Below are 14,477 nucleotides of genomic sequence, written 5' to 3'. Positions count from 1 at the left end.
TATAAATTTATACTCATTCGTGTGCATATATATTAGATCTAATATGCTTCGTGCAAATAAATATTTCTTTTTATATATTTTATGTAACATTTAAACGCGTTAAATTAAGATATTTCGAGTAATTTTCGACACTTAGCGAGTTAACAGTGGCATAAAAGTACTCCGGAGTTACGAGTCGAAGAAACTTTATGCACCTACTTTCCCTAATTGTTGAACGCCAGAATCGCTACTAAATTTCCTTGACAGAATCAGCCACACCCCTCATCCAGAACTCATCAGGATAAAAGTCCGGGTGATGGAAACACAATTAGCGAAACTAGGAAACGATAGTAAAAATTCATTTACTTCCATCTTAGCATTCTATTCGCTTTTCATTATAGGCTTAATCACGTTTAAAGCAATTTTATAGTATCTTATAAATTCCAGATGTGTAATGTTTTTACACAGTCTTAAAATTATCATTTATATATTTCTATTATTTTGTGCACACAATACGTCGAATAGCATAAACGCGTAATGTTTCTTACCTGAAATATTCTCTCGCAAGCACAAGGACTGAGAATCTTAGGGCAACGGCAACGCTTCGAAAAAGTATCGAAACTTCGAAAAAACCCGTCCGGCTAGGAAGCACGGTTGCGAGAGACCATTTTACGGTATGTAACGATCGCGTGTGTACGGTACTTCGTGACTCTTGAATAATAACGAGTATGATAAGACGGTCTAGCATTAACAAATAAAACACTTTCTGGACGGAAATAAGCGGTGTTCCGGGATCTAGATAATGCCTAATAGAAAAAGTTTGCCGCGGCGGTTAGGTTTTCGTACTTTACGTAGGTCTTTCGTAAGATTAATTTAATACGCATTAGAACTCGTCCGTGTTTGGAGACAATGTAGCCGGTCGGAATGAATTAACGTTACTCCCCGGTTGTCATAAACAGAGTACGATGCAAAACGGAACAAAACGTCTTCTTAATTATACCGTGCTTCTAATCGTTCCGTTAGCCTCCGCGTCTGTGCGGCCGCTACGCCGGATAAGTATTTACTGCATCCGCAATTACACCTCGGCTGCTACGGGGCGGACTTTTTTTTCGCGGGGAATCCGTTATTTCATTGAAAGGTCGTCGATAACCGTGATGCTTGCCTTTAAAAAAAACTGACGGGCGAAATGAAATACGTCATCGTCGATAGCGATATTTCATAGTTCCAAACGATCGATTTCGATGCGAAATTCCAACGAGACGTTTCGTCCCTTCCGCCCCTTCGCGACATCGTTCCGCTGCTGCAAATTAAAGGCGTTTCTCTACGCCAGATGCCACTTTCCGTAAAATATTCGTTACTCTCGCGTCTTCGACATATCAGAAACTCGCTTCACGCAAACGCAAACAGCTGCTCGGACTCTTATAACTGACGAGGCGCGCGTGACTTGATTACGCGATCTACCACAGGCAGATTCTTGCGAGTAAATTTCTTAAAATGATCAAGTCATCGCAATCTGCTTTCTTAAGTTCGTGGAACTAGCGGTAAGGAGAAGTCCGCGTGGAAGCTGCGGCTACGTTCGAATAATTAGCGAGATGGGGTACTTACCTAAGTATCCGCAATAGGCTGCATAGCAGGCGAGAGGGAATCTTGCGAGACGGCGGTGAGGAGACTACTCGGTTGGTTGCAGCTCGGGTCTGTAATTTCGATAATTATGGGTTAATGCGTTTAGCCACGTAGCGGAACACGTACGGCAGGAACATGATTCCAGACGTACGTGAGATACCTGCAAATTAATTAAACGATTGCTGTACTCTCTCGGCCAAGTAACACATAATTGTTCAATTGTTACTTGCTTATTGATATAGAAATTCCGCGCAAATCAATGTCATGAATGATATATACTCATCCTTGTTGAAATTACGATACAAAAATTTATATGACAATTTCAACGAATTAGAGTAAACTGTCTCAAATTTCAAATCTTAAATATCGATTTTATATTTTATTCTGACATATTCATTTATACAAAATTGAATTTTACTGACCGATTAAATTTTATTATTGTACTTTAAACAAAATGATTGAATACAAGTGTTTGTTACTACTAATCTCCTATTACTACTTGTCTGTTTCTGCTAGTCGTCTTTATTATTGACTGTTACTACTAGTTTTCTGTTACTGCTAGTCATTTGTGCCGTTTAGTCGGCCGTTCTCAACAATCGCCGCATATGTTAACGATCGATATGTTACGGCGCGTGTTGCGCTAATTTGCGAAAATTTCTGCTCGGAGAAATCCGTGTGTATATCAAAATGTTTACGCAGCGGAAGCTTGCGTCAACATGCGCTTAAGTTTTGACGGCGTCGCTCCTTAAAAGCTTTCTCCCGCCAGCAAGAAGCTTCCCTTTATGATGAAACAATATCGTACATCGCCTTTTTCAGCTACCCGCATTTCTTCCGTTCCACCGGCGACCTCGTCTCGCCCACTCATGGTTTTCGTCGCCTCCGCCCTATCTGCATTCCTAGTCCCAACGAGCCGCAAAGGAATTCCAATTTTAAACAAAAGTTTCCTGACGGCGGTAACCTCTCTGGCCTTCTCTCTCCGTTTTACTCCTTCTCTGCTGTCGACGTCGCGGATTCTAGACGCGCGTTCATGCATGACCCAACCATGAGCTAGGCACATCGCTTCTTTGTCTACTAACATGTTTCTTTTATGTCTTCTCTACCAATTACAGAAATTTTGGTGATTCTTTGTCGAGCAATTTTTTCCTTTTTACGAGAGATCGCGAAATTGTTTTATTTTCCTCAAGTTATATCTCGATTGTGTGCAGTTTTGTGATTCTCAATTTATGTAGATATAAAATTAACTATTTAATATTTAATCGCATAAGCGATATGCTTAACCAACGATAACTTTTTATTAAAAATAATTATATTCTTTTTCTGTAAATGTAAATGTATGAAAAATTCTCCAACCGATTGAAGAAAACAAGAAAGATGGAAGACGTGAAGAGGAATCGCGACATAACATGCACAGGGTATTGAGCCGCGCACCTCCTTCGCTTTTTCTCGGATCGCCTATTTTAATGCCTTCCGCCGCGTCTGCGGACCGTTCGGGTAGAAAAAGCACGAATCGCCGATGGGGAAAATGGTAGCAAGGGCGACGATAAACAAACGCTAATCCATAAATCCTCTTGCAAACGGCAGAAAGCACGCGCAATATACGTACCGCCGACTCGAGACGTACATCAGTGCTGCGTCTGCTGCAATATCGATAAAACATTGATCCGCCATTCGTGCCTGAAGTCTCTTGTATAGGATTCGCAATGCCGTTAGGCATTCCGCGCGCCACGCCGTTCGCAGATATACGAAACGCGTGCATACGAAACACCGCCGTTTCGACGGGATTATATCCGACTCTCCGCATGCGTGCACCTACTGCACCCGGGCATACACGTACGCGTCTGCCGGTATCGTGATCTACACGCGAATCACGAAAACCCCGCGCATAATTTGACGCTAATGGAATTTGGGTCGCGCCGCGGAACCGATCTTTCGGTAATCGATCGAATGACAAGGATCGCATGATTATGCGAAAAAAAAGAAAAACGGTTTTTGCGCGGTGGAAAAGTACAAATTTTAATAAATACAGGAAATATGTTTGAAGACCAAAACTTGCGCTGCAATCTAGTTAAAATAAAGTAAACGAAATTACTTATTTTTGTAAAACGATAAAGCTTTCAGCAATGCTATAGCCCGAAAAACCCATCTCGAGTCGCCAGACGGCATTTGTGCCACACAATTGCGGATGTCTCGTGACGCCGCGCAAGTCGTTTACATCCGTTCGATGACAGATTATTCCCGGTTATATGGTCCCGCTGCTGTTGATCGCTCTAACCCAGCTGTACCCGGTAGATCAAAGCACGCGAAATCAGGGAGCGTCTCCATTATCCAAAGCGATGGCGCTTAACGTTGCGCACCGTCGCGGATTTCGATGGCCTATCCTGCCAGTTAATACCCGCTTCTTGCCGGATCAAAGTGCGTACTTCTGTCGAGCAACGAATTGGCAAGCTCGTCTCTGAAGATGGTAATTATAAGGCGGTGGTGGGATGCGAGAGAGTGGGATGATGGTCGATGGTGGTGGACTGAAGGGAAACAGAAAGATGGAATGGCGCGGGGCACGACGAGACGAACGGCGGCTCAAACATCGCGGCACAAAATTCACGATCTAATCCAACTAAGCAAATTACTCCCAACTTCCTGGGCGACAGCTACGCACGCTGCTGTCCCTTCACCCTGCATTCCCGGCAACTTAGATCAAAGGGAACCGGCGTCCTTCCGCGCGGGAATATCGCGCCCGGCAACGTTTCATCTCACGACGCCCGTACTTCCGGCGCCTCTTTTCCACCGCTCGGACCGTTTCATAGATGCCGGCTTGCATAGAGTACGGGCTTGGTTCGCCGATTAAACGCGCTCGACCGTTCTGCAATCGCGATCGAAGCAGACGCTCGTGTAATGAACGCATCGAAATGCATAGCTTGTCGTGCACAAGTGATATAGCGCGGGTTTAACGCAACCAATCCCGATACGAACTGTTTCATCAATTTGACATCATTATTGACTTACATCGCGATTTTTGGCTTCACTGGTTTGTTGACAAAATATCTTATGCAATCACCATATTCTGCATAACTCAACGTGTATGTGCTTTAACATCAACTTTCCAGAAAGTTATTACATTCCGCTCATGTATGCACATAGTTACAAAGCCGATGCACGCGTTCGGATTGCCTAAGCCATGTAAACTGCAGAGTGGAAAATCATATCGGAATGATTCGAGCGCACGAATCGATACGCGCACGATTAGGCTACAAATCCTCACAGCTTTTCGATCACGTGTATCATTTAACGCCGATGGCCTCGCAGCCGTGTCTGCTGAATAGAGGCACTTGCGAGATAGAGAGGTGGCGGAAATTGACGTCGTCGGATCGCCGACGGGCGGAGAGGCGCGAGGAAAGGTAACACTTCCGGAACGCAATATCATTCGGAGCGAGGCGGACCGTAATTCCCACTTGCTTGGTCTTCGGAGGCGAGGCAGCAGAAGCTGCGTCTGTTGATTATCCGGCCAGTAAACACGGCGCATTGTTATCGATTGGGCCAACAATCTGCCGCCCCCATATTGACGCAATACTGCCTCGCAGTTGCATAATGAATGGTTGGCTAATGACCCTACGGAGCTTGCGGAAACCGCTGCGAGAGGATGACGGTGGGTCTGGGAGTCGGACCACTTCCGACATCAAACATACACTGCCGGCACAAATGAATTATCCGAGACGTCGTCCCGTTCGCGAGAGAGTCGCCTGACAAATTATTTATACGGATCCGATAAAAATAAAAAATTGTACGATTACTAACGATACGTTCTGCGTATATTTTTGTATGTGTATTCATATTTAATTTTATAATTGCGTATTGTTATCTTCAACGGTGCGAATAGTTAAGTATGTTAATGTTGTAATATTACATGTGGCTTTACGACAAAATTTATATACCTGTGTTTCATTCATTTTTATTTCACCTTCTTAGAATGATACGTCGTCTGACGTTGAACATGAAAAGTTTTACATATTAAAATTATCTTTATGTAGATTACTGCATAGCGTGTGGAAGCAACAGACATCTGAAATAAAACGCGGACCGCTTTGCATACATATCTAGTCAAGCATTCCTGCGGTGCTTTCTAAGAAACAGCTACATTAATCTTCGAGCACCGCGTAAGTTGAGATTTATCTCCGCTGAAATGTCTCATAATTAATAGACACTTTTTGCTGAGAATAAAATTTAACGGATGTTAAAATTGCAGAAATAAATGCAGAATTTTATGCTTAGAAAAAAGGCGCAGGAAAAAAAGGATTGTAACTTAACCATTTTATCAGTAATATAAGCGATATTTCTCCGCATAAGTTAGCTGAGTTGCTCAACTATGATAATAGTATTTGAAACTGTGTCATTTCTTATTTTCAGCTCAGCTGAATACGCGGACGCTAATAAGCAGATTCTGACCACCAGTCTGTCGCATCACTGTAAGTACATTACGCCTGATTGTACGTTCTTAACATTCATTCAGCAAGAATTTTTGAAATAAGCATACTAAAGCTAATTTATGTTAATTGCCGCGAATTCCAATGATCAGAGTTGCACTTGATAAAAGGCTTTTTATTCGAATACGAAGAAATCCGAACTGTATTCCACCGTACAGAGGAGATTCTTTTGCCTTAATACCGCGGCACGGCAAGACTTTCTTCGCATTTTCGTCGCGTGAATTATTCCTTTCTCGCGAAGGCTCAACGTCGTCTGCACCGTTACGCAACTTGTACTTTAGTACATCCCGACTGTGATTCTTTTGTAGCGGTAGCCGGCTTTCCGTCACTTTGCACGGTTTGCGAGAGACGGTGAAACGTTAGACGAGGGTCGCGACTTTCGCATGAAACTTCCTCCACTTTTGTCCTCGGCTGACGCTATAACGACTCTAATCTCCTTACGCTCCAAGCTGTTTTTGCCGACCAAACGAAAGTGCTTACGGCGTTGACCAGTCGAGTAAGAGACTTACAATTTACTTCTATCTAAGAGGCTTTGCAGGACGCGCAGAACGTTGTCGCTATTCCGGGCTTTATTTAATGTTCATGTCATTTTACATTTGCGCTACGCCGCGAGTTTATCCTGGGCGCTGCCAGTGTATTTTTTGCGAGAGCGCTCCGACGAATGCTATAACGTCGGAGAGAAGCAAGAAAAACCGTAGAATTTTTTTCCGTTGTTGAAGTAGCGGAATTAAGAGCAACTTCAAAGGGCGCGCGCGGAAGCATTTATTTGTAATTGAAGAACAAAAAAGTACGAATCCTCGTGTGAGAATGGTGTCACGTCTTGTAAATTTTACTTATGGCAGAGGCATCTATTGTAAAGTGCAAGTTCTTTTGTTCTCTCGTAGATGCTCGAGTGTTTGAGAATACATTCATGATTCGTTGATGCACAGAATGTTCTCAAAATGTTTAATCTAACTTCGCCAGCGTGTTCTACTAAACAAAATAATGAGAAAAGTTCACATAAACAACCATCAAACGCCAACTTTTATTTACCTTTGTTATTCTGCTTTTAAATTCAAGTGGTTGGAGCAATTTGTAATTGGGAATGCTTCTAGGATTTCTACTTTCTAACATGAAAGTTGCATTTCAAAAATCTACGATATCCGTTTATTACGGTTTTTTACATTCATTATTTGTACATTTATTCCATTTTTTTTAGTATAATGCAATTATATACCGTTCGAGACCATTTATACATCTACGCGGATGTTCGTAATTGCCGAAATGTAATTTACAATTTCAGCTCCTACCGTATAAGAGATCCATTATCTAATGTAATAAGAATTCTACAGAAATAATCTATCTAGTTCAATGATATTATTGAAATCTTATTGTTACAGAAGACATGCATAAGGCATGCACAATCCTGGTATGAATTCGGTAGGAAGCATTAAATGTTTTAAGTGGCGGGACTGCATTAAACGGCTCGTAAAATTTTCTCGCCAAGATCTACCAACACATACGAAATTTCGTTTCTATTTATAGCTTACTCTCTTCTACGGGGTTGTAGAACGTTTCAGAACATTTCACGGATGTAGTGTTGAATGAATCATCCCGCGTTCCTACGCATGACACCCCAGGGGCTTTCGAAGGACAATCCAATTTCCACGACCAGTCTTTCGTTTCAAGAATGTTGTTTTCTGCAGGTTGGGAAAGTGACAGTCTGAAAGTCTCGGGAAACCCCGTGCTTCTCTTTTTGGACGGTATCACATTTATTCCTTTTATCAAATTCATACCTCATATATTAAAAAGTCAAACGCTGCATGCCGATTATTGATTGCATAACATATAATAATTCCAATTTTCTTGAAACATGCACATTTGAATTATGTATATTTGCTCATAAAATTTAGCTTTCGAAAAATATTCGACTCATCAGAGGATTGCCATTTACATTTGCATCTGATTTAACGTCACTTTAATTAAGTAAGTCTCCTTCACATTTGTTTGCAATTTACTGATTTTAAAAATAGCGGTCAAATTTATAAACTTTAATATAACAAATTTTCATTATATATATAGTAATAAAATGAAAAGCGATTCATGAAATTCATTCATCGTTATTTTTGTATAAATATTTCGTATAAGTACTTAAACTTTTTCACTGTGAATAATACAATGCCTTGCTCAGCATCTTGAGACAAATCTTCTATATTCGCGAGCCTACAAAAACAGATCAGGTCGACGATTGCGCATCACATAATCCCACCCAGAGAATAGTTAAATGGCCCGTGCGACTTTGTGTTAGAGAAACGACGTTCATCTAGCAGCATCCAGCGGAGCCAAAGTGGGTTTACATCGCAGTTAAGTTTCATCGTAACGCCCCCACAACGGTTGGATACCGTGATGCTAAAACCGTCTTTCCTGTAGTCAGTGACGACGTCGCGCCGGGTGGATTTACCGACCATTTGGCAAATGAAGACGAAACTACATCGTAGATTACGGAACGAGAGCGAAGCGGGAGTGTAGAACGCAATAGAGTGTCGAGTACCTTAATGCATCTATCGACGGAGACGTAGGCAATGGTTGACCGTACCGCCGCGATTTCGATAGGGATCTGCAAATGTGTTTGCGCGTGAAAGTTTTATCATTTTGTAATTGGAAACAGTACAATAAATAGTGCTTTTAGCTGGTTTAAAACAAGATCCCACCTCTTGAAATTGCATTTGTAATACAATACGCCCGTTGCTCTCGCGTTTCTATTCTAAAATATGCTTTCGAGATCGCGTGAAATGCATAAAAACGTTACTCTATATGTATATCTGTGATTAAATAGAAGAGTCATTATCAAGAATAATTGAGCTTCAAAGAGTCACTAACAATCGACTTTGTAATCACTGCAATCGAACGGAACGGTCGTTAAGACCCGATGCCTTCCTTCTGATCTCGAACGAGACGTCTATAAACGGCGCGGCGATGGACCCGTTTGCTTTCTATCGACTGCTACTTTGAACTTTCGATAGCACTCGGTCTATGACACGTGGAAGCTCTCTTTCGAAGTAAATTAAACGGAAATCGTTAGCTTTCCTCTTATTCGTAGCGCATTTCCTCTTTCGCTTTTCATCGATAGAGCTACGCAAGCATTACTCTTCATTTTGCGCACCGCTGTTTACAATGAAGATTATATCTTCATTCCTTTAACATAAAAAATTTTTTTAAGACTTAGCATAAAAATATTAATAAAACAACTCCTCATCGTCAAAAATAAAATAATTATCATCTAGAATATTATTATTGTTGAGTTGTTTTAGAGTTTGTGTTTAATACGAATAGGAATCTATTTAAAATATATAAAATATTGATAGAATCGCAAAATAAACATAACGATTAACATTCGCAATGTCAACTAATACTAACGAGCAAAAATAACTCTCACAGTTTTCAAGGTGATACACCTACAATTTGTCTGCAAAAAGAGTGCTACATATGCGTGACGGATATTCGATACTTGTGCTCGCTCACTGTGATAAAAATTTCCGGGAAAATAAATACTGCCCTGATGCTGGAGCTACATTCGTGTCAATATATTCACGCCCTAGCGATGCCTCGCGGTTTTTCGATTTTGCCGGGGCAAACAAAATTTATGAGTAAACCGCTTCACTGTAATGTTATAATGCCATCCATCCTCATCGATTATCACTGCTTTTAATAACTTCTATCTCGTCTCCATGAATCAACATCAATCGCGCGACACGCAGGTTTTGAAATATATTTAAAACTCTCCTATCAATCAAGTCATCTAGAAATAATTTCATCTCGATTGACAAATTGTTATAAAGTAGAACAGGATACAAGCTGCAGTTTATGAACTATTGTAAACACGAATTTATTTGATTTAAATGTGATAACTTCCTTTCAAATTTCCAATGAGTGATTGTCAACGTTAAAAATAATTATGACAAATATATCTAAACTACGAATGGCACATAAACTAATAGTGTATATACATGTGCAAAAAAATTATGCATACAGTGCGATACTTTAAACTCATTGAGATGCATTAAAATCTCGTAAACATACTGGGCAACGAAAAAGAACAACACGTGTCGTTAATTCACCGATACAAGCGATCCACTTGATCGAGCAAGCAAGCTCATCTTCGTGAGAGATAACACCGGACGGGCACGATAGGTCGCGACAAAAGTTAACGAGATGGTGTTAATTAAATCCCGCACGGTCGATCGCGGGTGGGAAAATTTGACAATGGACGCGCCTACACGTTCTCGTTGGCGCATAGAATATATATACATATATACATATATATATATATATGCATACTCTATGCATATACACACACATGTGTGTGTATATATATATATATATATATATATATGCATATACGTCAACTCGTCTATGCACTGACGCGCACAACGCTACCACGGCGGATCGGTCGGTGGGCACGGCCGGTGGTCGAACTCCGATGAATCGATGACCGCTTTTAGTAATGATGTGTACATGGCAGGCCATCCTCTCCCGATGGAACGCCGCGCCGGGGTCAACGCAGGACGCCGCGGCCGCACCGGAGGATCGTGTGTAGTGGCAGCCGGAGTTTGCCGAGGGGGACTTATTACGTCCCTGGAATTACCATATAAATTATCGCGTGATGAACCCGCCGGAGTGCGAAACCGTGCACGCTCCAGCCTTTGTCGAGGTTTCGGTTATGGTTAATCGGCCACGCCGTTTAATTGACATTCTGCACCGCAAAATGCCGCGGAGGCCGCCGCTGCCGTGCAATTTTCTTCATCGCGCTATCTATTTGACCCACGGGGATGATTGACGGCCGTGTTTAGACCAATTTCGGCAAAGTGTCAGGATTTTCATGTACTTTTCAACCTTCCCCGAGACGCATTCGTAATGAAAAAATGTTCCATGTTTCATAATATCGTGTTTGTAAAAACAAATAATCATTTTAAAAATATGCAAATGAAAAACACCGTGCAGGAAAATTTCTCTTATTCAAAATTTGCGAGACAGGAATATTTCAAGAAAATCAGAGATGAGTAATCGACAGTCTCTTTGCTTACCGGGGAAGAACGTTTGTTACGTTAAATACATACATCGGTAATATCTTCTATTCAGTGCACCGTACATAATGCAATTCTATGCATTATGAATTAGTATGGCAAAGCGCCGAGAAATCCACGCGTTGAGCACAAAGTAAATTTGTTCCTGCGCATGCGGTGTGCGTTATTTAAATTATAAATAGCTATGTATGCTATAATTAACGCGTATTCAAATTTCTATCGCCAAAGTCGAACGACGAGCGCTCGGCGACAAGCGCTTCGAAAACGTTATTAAGATTAAAGCTGTATAATTATCCGGTACGATGATATCGAGTCGGTAGTGGTGGTGGGAAGCTGGGTGAGTGTACCTAATGTTTAAGACTGTGTCCCCTTGACGAGCAAGGGTTTCGTGCGAGCCCGATGAATATGCAAAAGTCTTTCTCGAGTCATATCTGGCTACACAGGCCGCCACTCTATGTTTCATGCATTCAGATGCCCTTCTTACATTCCTTAAAGGTGGATGGCACCGTGACGTACTTGAACAATGTCGTCTAACTGTTACCTTCATTAGATGCCGTTTAAAAACCCGGTCCACATTTCTCGTGAAATTCTCGCCGCGACGTGGTATGCAAATCCTACTCAATTCGCACGAACACGAGGAAACTCTTAAAGCCTTTTATAGTATGCTTTCTCTAAGACTGCATTCGTGGTCTGAAAGTCGGAGTGCTACTATATTCTCAAGTGTAGGTATTACGAGGCGACTTTTCGCACAGGTTATACATAGACGTGTGGCTTTTTAACCCCTTTCTAAGAGGTTACGTACGACACGTGCAGACTGATTTATATTTACGGTGCGACGAGTATCGCGATACACCACGAGTGCGGCAAAATCCGACAAACATTTTACATTTCTCCCGCGGAAAATGAATTTTTCGTTTAATATTTAGCACAATAAGTGCGACGCTGTATAAAATCTGATATTGTACCCGTTCGTTACTTTCATGAGAACAGCTTGGAATTGTCGTTGAGAAGCAACGAAAAACTTTTGCGCGCGCTATTTACGTTGACCTATTATAAGACAAATTGAAACAATTTCTCGGCAATAATAAACACGTGTGACGCGCCTCAATATTAAGAACTTCCACCCTAATGCTCATCTTATATCTGGCATCGAATGCAGCCAACGAATTTTCCCGGTGCACCGCGTCCCCTAATAAGATTACAATTTTTGGCACCAACTTTGCCTCTTTGGAATCCGTCGGAACATTTTCGCAGCAGTCTTATTAACCACGATAACTCGCGAAACGTGATAAGAGCGAGACTTTTACGTAACGTTTAATTCTTTCTTACGAGCTTTAACTATTATCTCCGTCATATGAAACTTTCCCAAGTTAAATTGTACTAATTTTATAAATAAATTTTGTTTTTGCCAACTATGTTTTCACGAAGAAATAACATATCCTTTTCGCGAATTAAATTATCAAGATATTGGAGTTGGTCATTAGATTAATGTGCGTCACTTTCTTTTTCTTTCAAAGATATCACGTTAAGCTTTTATGTTAAAGGCAGAAGCGATAATAGCAAAGTCATACTCGCAGTCAGCAAGTCCCTGACAGCCCTCTTCACAAAGCACTTATTGTGCAGGCCCATTATATTATCAGCCATGTGTTATAAGTTATAGCAATAAGAGTGCCCCACGACAGGATGGTCTATTTTATGTTTACGACCCCTTGTAAAAATTTTCTATTAAAACGACGAATGTCGTTCTCAATCGTAAAATAGGCAGTACACTACACAATATGGACGTGTACAATGCATGCTGCTTTATCCATTTTTTCCTCCTAAAATTTTTCCTTTTTATCGCGATACAAAAAATCACGTCTCGAACCTTACCGTAATCATGCGCGCAAAATTAATTTAGAAACATCGATTTATTGAAAACTATCTACAAAATGTTATAGCTGTAATTGATTTTCGAGAATAATGGATCCAAACTTTTACGTTAACAACAGTTTATAAAATATTTTAAAAGTGTTTCTCGGCAATTAAATATTTATTTAATAAACAATTTAAAGTAAATGATGTCGCAAGCTAATAATTCTCAAACTTTAAACAATGTATGAATATTTTCGAGAGCTACATAGATTAATATATAATAAATGCACGATAGAAACGATAAAATTTTTAGAATAACTTTTATCCTTGCACTTGTTCTTCCATCACTCATTAATTAATAAAATAAAACTTGTCAAGTGAGAATAAAGTCATATTCAGAGCCGATAAAAGGAATTACCGGATATGAATGTCAAATTAATGCAAGTGATATAGAGTACCACTTCGCGTGAAATTGCTTCATTGCCGCTCAGTTAAGAATCAGGGTTATGAAAAATATCAGATAATAATGCGAAATCACGAAGATTGACAAGAGATCATTCTTAGCGTCTCTCTAGCATTGCTCGGAAAAGGGTACTCGACTGTGCTTGCGGGTTCTTCGTTAATTCGACTCGCACCGCGGAAGGTTTCCGATTCACTTACAGTTTGACAAGTCGCCCACATGCTCGACGCACTTACGCGAACGAAGGAGGATACGAAGAGAGCCGACAAAACAAAACATCGTAAAGTGCCCTCGTGTGTAGAGGATGCGACCTGTTAGTCGCTATTGAGGCAAGTGAGAAAAGTGGTTGTGAGAGGTGCCTGACGATGCATAAGGGTGTGCATTTTCAGAGAACGGCCTACTCTTCGTGTGAGTTTTGCGACGCATCGAGATTTATTAACGCTCGAGACCTGACGCTGTAGAATGTCTCTCTAAATAAAGTTCATAATTGCAAATTTCTGGAAATTCGCGCTGATCGTGAATCGTTAAGTTTAGCGATCCCATGATTTGAAACTACAACGGGATGAAGCTTCTCATTCGCTTCTCATTATTTTCAGAGCGCGTGCGAACACGGTACTTATCAAATGCAAATTATAAATTTGACGTATAAGTATTACACAACTGTTGTTGTACTTTTACAAAATTGATCCGGCGCAATTTTGTTTGCCGTGTATACAGAATTTAATTTACTTCCATCTCATTCAATTTTCATATAATATTTGTCGAGCAAATTCCCTGACCAATTCTATCGGATACAGCCATCGGTAAATGGCCGTATTTATTTTCTTTTATTGAAACGGTATCGCTTTATGAGATTGTTTTTGCCAGATTCGCATTCGCGTTTGAAAGTCCACAATTATTGCGTATTATTAATCGTGCAAATACAATCGATGAATTATCTTTGCGCGCCGATAATAGCAATGGATTAATTCTGTTCTTCAAAGATGTGGCCGAGAAAACGTAACACGGCCAACCCATTTGTGA

The 14,477-nt window shown here is 40.8% G+C and overlaps 1 protein-coding gene and 1 long non-coding RNA gene across 8 annotated transcripts in view; one reads left to right on the top strand and one right to left on the bottom strand.

Moving 5' to 3' along the window:
* Nucleotides 1-14,477, top strand: part of Ten-a (tenascin accessory) — a 482,645-nt gene that overhangs the window by 181,466 nt on the left and 286,702 nt on the right. For all 5 annotated transcript variants that reach the window (XM_012360546.2, XM_067358589.1, XM_067358590.1 and 2 more), the window contains one exon: nt 6,001-6,059. The gene's annotated coding sequence lies outside the window, so the exon portion shown is untranslated. The remainder of the gene's footprint in view (nt 1-6,000; nt 6,060-14,477) is intronic.
* The window catches only part of LOC105668286 (uncharacterized), a 182,976-nt gene that overhangs the window by 85,624 nt on the left and 82,875 nt on the right, over nt 1-14,477 (bottom strand). For all 3 annotated transcript variants that reach the window (XR_001100061.2, XR_001100059.2, XR_001100060.2), the window contains one exon: nt 1,585-1,673. This is a non-coding gene — a long non-coding RNA (uncharacterized lncRNA). The remainder of the gene's footprint in view (nt 1-1,584; nt 1,674-14,477) is intronic.

This window comes from Linepithema humile, chromosome 7 (assembly GCF_040581485.1).
Source record: "Linepithema humile isolate Giens D197 chromosome 7, Lhum_UNIL_v1.0, whole genome shotgun sequence".
NCBI lineage: Eukaryota > Metazoa > Arthropoda > Insecta > Hymenoptera > Formicidae > Linepithema > Linepithema humile.
Note: the sequence above shows the minus strand (reverse complement) of the source record. Positions and strands in the feature narration are given on the sequence as shown.